The 10,000-nt window shown below is 30.0% G+C and overlaps 1 protein-coding gene and 2 long non-coding RNA genes across 4 annotated transcripts in view; all 3 read right to left on the bottom strand.

The window, feature by feature from the left end:
- The window catches only part of LOC143618535 (uncharacterized), a 2,037-nt gene extending 86 nt beyond the window's left edge, over positions 1-1,951 (bottom strand). Inside the window, exons 1-3 of the long non-coding RNA XR_013151026.1 lie at positions 1,451-1,951; positions 969-1,244; positions 1-452 (exon numbers count right to left, since the gene is read on the bottom strand). The exon at positions 1-452 is cut by the window's left edge and continues 86 nt beyond it. This is a non-coding gene — a long non-coding RNA (uncharacterized LOC143618535). The remainder of the gene's footprint in view (positions 453-968; positions 1,245-1,450) is intronic.
- The window catches only part of LOC143618531 (replication protein A 70 kDa DNA-binding subunit B-like), a 4,956-nt gene extending 2,866 nt beyond the window's left edge, over positions 1-2,090 (bottom strand). Inside the window, exon 1 of the mRNA XM_077090718.1 lies at positions 2,053-2,090. The gene's annotated coding sequence lies outside the window, so the exon portion shown is untranslated. The remainder of the gene's footprint in view (positions 1-2,052) is intronic.
- A 1-nt stretch (position 2,091) lies between these two features.
- LOC143618533 (uncharacterized) lies at positions 2,092-5,071 on the bottom strand. Of its 2 annotated transcripts, none has more exons than XR_013151025.1 (5): positions 4,815-5,071; positions 2,603-3,119; positions 2,427-2,526; positions 2,215-2,342; positions 2,092-2,118 (listed from the first exon to the last, which is right to left on the bottom strand). It is a non-coding gene; the product is annotated as an uncharacterized LOC143618533 (long non-coding RNA). The 2 variants fall into 2 exon arrangements; XR_013151024.1 differs by having other exon boundaries at positions 2,215-2,296.
- Between the last annotated feature and the right edge of the window lie 4,929 nt (positions 5,072-10,000).

Genomic DNA, 10,000 nt, shown 5'->3' with positions numbered 1-10,000 from the left:
TGTAACCCCGTAGTAACCTAGATACGCTTCCGTACACGTGACCAAGTTTTTTTAATTCAAATCTATAACTATCTTTTGTTTACTTTCATCCGTTTATTTTCTTCATGTATGTCCGTTCATATTCGTTTGGGTTATAAGCAAATAAACATAAACAAACGATTAAAATTAAAACCATTTTAAAAGTGCATACATGTTTGAACAGACATGAACAAGAAAATCCGCTCGTTTAAATTTTGCATGTGTTCGCTTATTAGGTTAAGTTAAATAAACAAACATGAACAAGCTCATTTCGTGTTGGTTCAGTCCATTTACAAGCCTAAAAACTTTACTAAAAAAAAAACTAAGCAAAATATATCTAGTCAAGAGTCCATGTGATTGAAAAAGAGATTAAAAATAGTAAATACCTGCTTTAATTGACCATTTCAACCTCCAATTGTAGTAACAATTATGAGCTTGGAAGGCTTCTGATTATTGCAGCTATTGCGCTTTCATCATTCCTCTTAGCGATGACCTCTTTTGTCTATGCACACCTTCTGGCTTCTGTCCATGCTTCTTTCTTCTTTATCACTCTGCAGTCTGCACTGCTTCCTTTTATACGTGATTTATCCTGCACAATCGAGTGAACATAAAATTATTTTCACTTTTCTACATTTCAACAAGTATAACAAAACTCATACTTTAACAAACTAAAATCTAAAACAATTAAAAAAATACCCACCATAGAGATATTCTTTAGAGAAGTCAAACAATAAGAATGATGAAGTCCATATGCTGATGCATCAATCGATCAACTGCAGGTGATCTTAGCCTTGCTCATTTGATAAGTCAACAACTTCAAACACAACATTAACAACACTTCACTATAATCCCTTAAATAATCATATCTCTAGAGAGAAATTGTACATTTGTACCCTTCCAAATACGCTTATATTCTTAACCACCCACATAACATATACAGTTTGAAATACACATATTATTAAGACCCGAATGGGAGACTAACCTTGCTTTGAAATGGTGCCAATAGCACTCCTGGTCGCCTAGATCGCACATACTCCAATGTAGAAACTAAGATCATATGTTAGTGACATTCAACCTGCAAAAGGTTAGTCAAAGTCATTACTTCATTTGAAATTAATAAATCTAATAAATATAACCGAAGGCTACCAAATAACAAAGAACACTTGTAATCCTTCCTTTCCTCGCTTTGCAGTGCATGGATGGTGTCCTACCACGAGTCGCATTCTCTGCAACCAAACACAATTAATATATAATGTCGTCCCACAAACAGAGTTTTAAATATAAGTAAATATTAGATAAGACACTTTCACTCACTATTGAACTTTACAACTAAGGCCACCTGTTAAGTTAAACTGTCACCTAGAACCACGACAAGCACCACAAATCATAAAAAAGAGTTATAAATTTTGTATGAAATCAATTTATTTGGTACCTGATCGAGATTTAAGAGGCATGAGCACGCTAACCTGAATCACCTAACAACATCCAAGTAAGGTGATTTACCCTCTGGCTCTAGTCAGAATTTCTTACTGGCGACATAGACAACAAACCCCCCATCATCTCCCTTACAATAATCTAGTACAACAAAAATAAATCCAACCGATTGTGGATCTGGAATCATCAATTGTGGTAATCGTAATTGAAAAACAACATTTTAGAAAGCGAACAAATCAGTAAGAAGAAATAAAACCTGGAATCTTGATTGCTTCAATTCGAGCATCTGTTTCTTGAATTAGATGTGTGTGTGTGAGAGAGAGAGAGAGAGAGAGAGATTTGTGAGGTTTGAATTTCAAAACCTGCTTTGTGTGATGGCTTTTAGGTTATTCTCAATTTCAAATCAACAGACTGGATATGCTGGACGGGATATGTGGATTTTGAGAGCATGTGCATTATGATGTTGTATATTGTGTATAAAGAGTAGTAAAACTCTTGATTTTAAGAGTTTTTGATAAATTACTATTTTGCCCTTCCTATATGTATTATAATATATATATATATATATTAAAAAAACATTAAATTTAAACAGTAACAAACCTTTGCTTAAAGGAAATAATGTCTTCAATGTCTTCATCCCGTAGTTATTTGAAGCCCATGTTTTATCTAGTAAAGTTTCCAGGAGTTTAAAACGTTTATGTTAGAAAAAAAATTAACAAAAATTATATGAAATTAAATTAATAAACGACAATTAAAACGTACTTTGCTAGAACTTGAATCTACCAAATTGCAAGATGATGACAACGTTTGTTTTGTCTGGATTGTTTAAAATAAAATCTTTCATCTGATTAGCATAATCCCCAAAGAATGTGACATTGATAGCATTAACTCTGTAGATCATTTAGTTTATAAACTATAAATAAATAAAGTTATATAAATAATTAAGAAAATTTAAAAATAAAAAGGAAACTAACTTTAAATCTTCAAGATAGATGGTAATTTTAGGTGTAGGATTCCCTCCTTTACCATGAAAAGTTGTGGGCTTTTCCGAGCCGGTGAAGAGACCAATGATATCTGTTTACACATTAGATATTAAAGTGCATAAGTGAAATGAAAAAAAAAGAGTTTAAAAATAAAAAAATTGACTAACCAATTGTTTGAAATGGTTCCAAAAAACTGTTGTTCATATCTTCAAAACTTGCAAAAGTAAAACCATATGGTTCCCCACGAAATCTTTAACTTCAATAATGTTAGTGTCATGATTAAAATACACTTTGTTAGGATTCCCCATAAACTTGTTGCTAGCACGATTTTCAGCAAGAAACGCATTACTAAATAAAAATAGTCGAGTTAAGTTCAATCAAACTTTTAAATTTTTGCCAATGTTCGTTAATGATGCTTCCCAACATCTTGTTTCCCAATATTTTAAACAACAAAAAAGATGTTAATATTGAATATAAAACGAAAGTATTCAAAATGTGTGCTTAAACAATACATAATAAATTACCTCTTCGTCCATTAAAACCATCTCAATAGAGTAAACTTCACCATGATCGTAATAGTTCATATACTTCCACAACCGTATAATACGCACCTTCACATTGAAAACATCTGTTGACACGTCAAGTTTGTTGAGCATGGTAATATGAACATCGTCATCCATTTTGCTGGTGTTGCTATGTGTAAATGCAATTGTGTTGGATCTAGTATTTATTTAAGTAGGATACGTAAGATTCTAACTGCGAGAGATAAATAATGAGATAAATCTCTGGAGATAGATATTTAAAATTTGAATTTGAATTCATTAAATTTAAACGTGTTAATTAAATTAATGTTATCCTAAAAAATTTAAAACAATAAAATAACTTTAGCTGTCATTATAATCACCTTATCTATAAATTTAATTTTAACATAACTGAAAAATATACCCTCTCTAAAAAATATACAGGATTGCAAATGTCCAAATAGTAAATATATATGATGAAGCCATATTTATCCCTAAATTAAAAAAAAATACACGATACTGCAATATAATCAGATTGACCCAAAATCAAAACTTCTAAAAATATTGCCAAAATGCCCCTGTGTGTATAATAATGCAAATGATGATAAAACAAAACATTCATCTATTCAAATATGCAACTTTCTTCATCCTAGCAGTCCTTACATTAATAGATAAACATATATTAATTAGTTTGATGATACTGCAATATTATCATATTGACCCGAAATCAAAACTTCTAAAAATATTGCCAAAATGCCCCTGTGTGTATAATAATGCAAATGCCGATAAAAAAAAACATTCATCTATTCAAATATGCAAATTTCTTCATCCTAGCAGTCCTTACATTAATAGATAAACATATATTAATTAGTATATTAACTCATGATAAAAGAAGAAATGCTAAAGCAAAGTGCAATTCACCAAATGGTTAACAATAACGAATGATGTAGCTTAAAAATCACAAACCAAATTGGCATTTTTTAAAAACGACCAGTTTGACATAAACTTAATTTGATTTGGAAACTGTTATGACCCGACCCTGACCCTCACCAAATTGAAACTCTTTTACAAAACGACTTGTTTTGGTCCGAACTAATTTGACTTTTAGCGCGTTTTGACCCAAATCAAATTCGCATTTAAAAAAAAATTGTCTGTTTTGACATGAACTTATTTTACTCGGAGTCCATTCTAACCTGTTTAGACTTGTCGCCCAAACCCACAAACTTTACCAAGTTTAGTTAAATCAGCAAGCACAAATTTATATTAAAAAAAGTCTCACAATAAAACTCATTGTGCTCTCATATCAACTAAAAGTGTTGTTGGAATAACTACAACTACAGGCTGGTGTGATCCTCATTATGCTGCTGGACATTTCATCAAATTCAAAACATGAGCTTTTAGTTATAGACTCATATCCAAAACCTTATTAATGGTAAAAGAAATTGATTCATAAATGGTATATAATAAAAAAAATTAGAAATTTACCTGAGATTTAAAGCTTTTAGAAGTCAATAGTATTCTAGTAAATAGTAATAGCCAAGGCCCTTCAAATTAAAAAAAGTTACATAATAAATCACCATACAAAATTAAAAACAATGTAACTTGATTCATATTTAAACAGTCACCAGGAATAGCTTTAGACATGTAATTAGCACCACCCAAACCGTCTTTAAGTTCAACGACAATGACTCATTCTTGATAGAGATGGTATGAATGCCGTGATTTGCAAAAGGGAAAATGAATATTAATATATTGAAAGTAAGAGAATTACCTATAAAATGCCCAGCATAAAACATAAAACGTAAAGGTAATAAATAAATAACAAATATAATCACAACAAACCAAATAGAAAACTTACCAGGTTGATGAACAATGGAGACGAATACCGGAGTGGAAATCGTTCATCAAACACAATGAATCCAATAATCAAAACAAAAAAAACAAACAAAAAATGTCATACTTTGACACTGTTATAGATATAAAACCAAACACACATTCAGTCATTCCAGTACAAATGAAGAAACTTGTGGCCCAAATATTTAAGATATAATGGTATGGAACCTTGAGGGGTACTCATTGATAAAGATAATAATTACCTTTTTTCCCACACACAAAGAGTAATGATTTTTGGCAAAAAGTATAGAACTAACATTCTGCATATCGGTTCAGGTTTTTTTGATTTAGGTGTAATACCCAAAGTAGAGAATTGGTGTGAAACAATGCGTTATGTAAGACCATTAAATTCATTCCTCATATGAAACAACATGATTTTTACCATATTCATACATATATATGTTTAATGTCACATTTTTCATTTAAATCTCATACTTTATTCATTGTGGCATTTTATCAAACACTTGGTGTGCCTGAAACTGTAATGTAAAAATTTTCCAAGCTACCATCATATATGTTACCCAAGTGTTTGATAAAATGCCACAATGAATAAAGTATGAGATTTAAATGAAAAATGTGACATTAAACATATATATGTATGAATTGTTAATGTAAAATACCAAACTGATAGGAACAACAAAAAAAAAACCAACATATAATCATCATTATGATAGCATAAATGCATAGTTGAAGAAGCATAAATGCATAGTTGAAGCAATCAGGGAAATGAAATGCAAATAGAGTAATTGTAATTGACAATCGCATACCTTATGAAAATGACAACAGATGATAAATCTGAACTTCTGATGCTTGTAAGAAATCAACTAATTGGAAACAGCCCTTAAATAGTCATTCATTTTATTAGAGAAGGTAGATGAAGACAGATTTAACCCTAAATCAAATACCTTAAAGCATAGATTGTCACCATATGACAACATCGATTTGAAAAGGCTATAGAGAATCATCATGGGCATCAATTAGGATTTAGAGATGAAGAACCCCTTGACATCGTTGATCGAGAGATGATGAATGAATTTTGATAATATGAAGTACCCGTGGAATTATTAAGCTATTAAGTATGAACGGGAAAAAAATAGAATGGGTGATTGAGAAGGGGACACGTATGCAATTATTGACTCAATCGGTTGACTTAATATGTACGTAATGTATATCTTTCTATTCTAATAAAAGACCACTCAATATTGCTACTTGTCAATCTCTTAGCCATCCTCACTTTTTTTTTCAACTCATTTCTTAATTTTCTCTAAACATTTTGTATAAATATTACAAACATGGAGATAGCTATTATATATATCTTGAACATTATAATTATAATCCATATCATCATCATTATCATCATCATCGTACTCAGTATATCCCACCAATAGCAATGCTATGGTAGGGTCTGAGGAGGGTAAGATGTAGACAACCTTACCTCTACACCATAGGGATAGAGAGGCTGCTTCCGATGAGACCCCCGGCTCGATAATAGTTTTGCATCAAGCCTTGGACATAAGGCACATAGCACTCAATCATCGGGACACCGGCTGATTGGTGCATGTGCCCTTGTCTTTCGGCTATCAACGCCACCACATGATGCCTAAATAACCTTCCCCCACTTTTAACGTTATTTTCACAAGATTAGTAAAATAACGTCAAAATTAGTGCAATTTTACTTTTGCCCACTCGAGAGTTTACACATATATAAATTATATGCGTGCACCGCCAGCAGGGCAATTATAATCCATATGTATAATGATTTAATATATAAACTATTTGCCATTTATTTATATGAATTTTTTTGTGTAGTATAAAGAGTTTTAACAATAAAAAGATCAATATTTAGTTTTCAATATTTTCTTCTAAAACTCAGACCAAAATACTTCATAAATATATATATTTTATGGCTTAATTTATACTATTTAATACATTTAAATATATTTAATTTCATATGCCTAGCTTATAAGATAAATTGCTTAACTAAAAGAATTCAAAACGTGAAACCAAAAAAATTGTTTCAATCTCATTACATATAGATTATAGTAAACCGTTAACCCGGTTAAAAGTCAACTATTTACCATGCTTCCATAAAATCCGAAATCTTTGCTTTCTTTTTCTATAAGTTAATATATATATATATATATTTATATTTATATATATCGATTAGTTAAATATTTCAATAACTTCTCATAATATTAACTAAGAACACGGGATTAGTATTCAAAACTTAAGCATTTATAATCTAATACTTTCAAATATTGTAAATAAGAATCGCTACATAACTTTATGTGACTTTAAATCTTCTAATATCCTGCTAACTCGGAATAATCACTGTTATTTAAACATGCTTAATGTTAGTATGTCTTTGTCATTTTTCTGGCAATTACATTCATATGAATTGAAACAAACCATTTTGTTATATTTTTATTTTCGGTTTTATATGTTACTTGATTATACAATTGTTAGTTGTAAAATATGAAATCAATTAAAAAGTTGTCATACATGGAATATTAATGACAACAAATTTATCATGATCAATAAATTTTAAATTATAAAAATTCTAAGGATAATTATCTAATCAAAGTTTAGGTAATCTGGTTATGGGATATGATTTTTGGATAAACATAAGCATATGATCTCAAATGGCATCATATTAATTGATTAAAATGTATGATATTTTGTGTGTATGGATATTTTTTTGTTAGTTTCATTGATAAATTATCATTTATCTAGGGTTGGTATTTACTTGAAGAACTTTACTTGTCACACGAAAGAGTTATAAGCAAACCTGTATGTTACATTATCAAGAGTTACAAGAAGACATGTACTAAAATTTTGATTTTCGATAAACAATGTATATCAACCAATACAGTTACAAATGTAGTGTACAAGAGAGATTTTACTTATTTTTTACATATTTGTGTAATCTTAGTTATGTAATTTCTGTAATTTTAATGTAAATTGTAATTATATTAACAATATATATAATCATGTTCTTGACTGTTTTCACTTAATTGTTAAATTTTAAAATTTTTATCAATTACCTGTGTAATACGCGGGCCTCAAACTAGTTAGTAATATATAGTATATTATAATAACTTGAATTATGCTATTAATCATATTTATTTTATTATCTTTTCTTTTACATTTTACAACTGTGTCACTTGACACAAACATTTATTACATTTTGAGAATTCTCTATATAATAAATTTGATAACATTTTATTATTATTTATTTATTTTGTTTTAAGATGTAATAATATAAATTAGATATATTATTACGTATACCAGTTTAGACATTTGTTTAAACATCGATATCTCAATGATCGTTTCTTTGACTAAATGCTTGTTTATAGGTTTTTTAATAAAATGAAGTTCATTTCATTTATATATATAGAAACGAACATATCTTATATTTACATCCACTTATTTATATTCGGTACTACATTTGGCTCTTCAACTTTTAAAAGTTGACATCTTTGGCCCAAAAATTGATATGGGATTTTCCGGAATGTTACAGATGTGGTCCCACCCGACACAAGTTTGGTAGGCTTACCGGGAAGAAGACAATAGACAAGTACTATTAAGAAAAAAGTACCCGACAACTGTAAAGATCAGTTGTGAACATTTGCACGTTTGAATGCAGATGATGTGTCGAAAATCAGTTGGTTTGAGCTTCATAGTCTTATAAACAATGGATTTAATCAACCAGCAAGGTAATTGTTATATAATTACCATAACATATATTTTAGCCCCAAAGTTTATTAGAGTTTACATACTAATGAAAGGAATTAAACATGTTGGGATAAGAATATGACATAGGAAGATTGAAATATTCTCAACCTCCTTAGAAAATGGCTAACTATGGAAACCGAGCAAACTTAGGTCTTCGAGCAAGCCTAAACCTAATTCAAGCAAGGTATTTTACTCAACAAACAAAGTTATCTTCTAGAAGTCTTCTAAGTGTTAGCTAGAGCAAGCTACACTTCATCAAGCAAGGTTGTTCATCAAGTCGAGCAATGTTTGTTTTAGAGCAAACCCTTGACTGAACCAGGCTAAAAACAAGTCTTTTGGTTGATCGAGCAAGGTTTATTAATAAACAGTGGTCCTAGCACACTTGAAGGAAGTTATTGAAGAAATTATCCTAAGGACTTTGTAACATCCCGTTTTCTAGTTCTATTAATTAAATGAGAATATGAGTTATTATGAGTCGGGTTAGTGTTGGGTTAAATGGATATGGGTTATGGACTTGGGTTATGAAGGAAAGAGGGAAAGACCATGGGCTTAAGCCCATGATCCATAATTATATAAACCTTAAATCACTCATTTAATTCATTTTACACATATTCCATACACCACCAAAACACACTTAATCTCTCTCTCTCTAGTTTCTCTTTTTCTCTAGCCGAACCAAGATATAAAAACCGATCCCGATCTAAGGTAATGATAGTATGATGTTGTATGAGCTCAAACCCGTTAGATCTAGTCACGAAACGATGAGCAGAACACCGTTAAACCGTTAAAGTCATGAGTTCCGGGTGGAATCGGGTATAAACCGAACCTAAGATGAGCTTAGGGGTCACCCTAGCTCAGATCTGGATCGAACAGGACGAAAAACGGTGAAAACAGTGGTGAAACAAGCGCGATCTCGCTTTTCCGGCGAGATCCCAGTTTTCCGGCTAAGGCGGTGTAACATTCGTTACTTTTCAAACCCGAAAACTCGACCCATTTTAAATCTCCGGTTTTGTTTCTATTTAAATTTATATATTTTATAATATTATTAATTAATCTCAATATTCATTAATGTATTTTATGTGATCATTTCTATGCAATTATACATTTCACCACCTTTGTAGTATTATATACTCATGTAAAACATTCATAATCAAAATCAAATATTTAAGTACATGTCCCATGCAATTTACTATAATTATTATTTAACTACAACTACTACTTTTATTTTATTATTATTATTATTATTAATTTTATTATTATCATCATCTTTTCATATGTTACTTAATTAATAATAACTAATAAATGTTTTAATTCAATAAAATTTATTAAAATAGTTAAACCTTTTGAATACCCTATTAAACAATTTTTAATTTGTGTTTTAATTATATTAAATATGATTAATTTTCATAATTTCCT

This window comes from Bidens hawaiensis, unplaced genomic scaffold (assembly GCF_021521415.1).
Source record: "Bidens hawaiensis isolate Kalapana, Puna unplaced genomic scaffold, B.hawaiensis_p1.1 tig00084604_1, whole genome shotgun sequence".
Classification (NCBI taxonomy): Eukaryota; Viridiplantae; Streptophyta; class Magnoliopsida; order Asterales; family Asteraceae; genus Bidens; species Bidens hawaiensis.
This window is presented reverse-complemented; position numbering and strand designations above follow the sequence as displayed.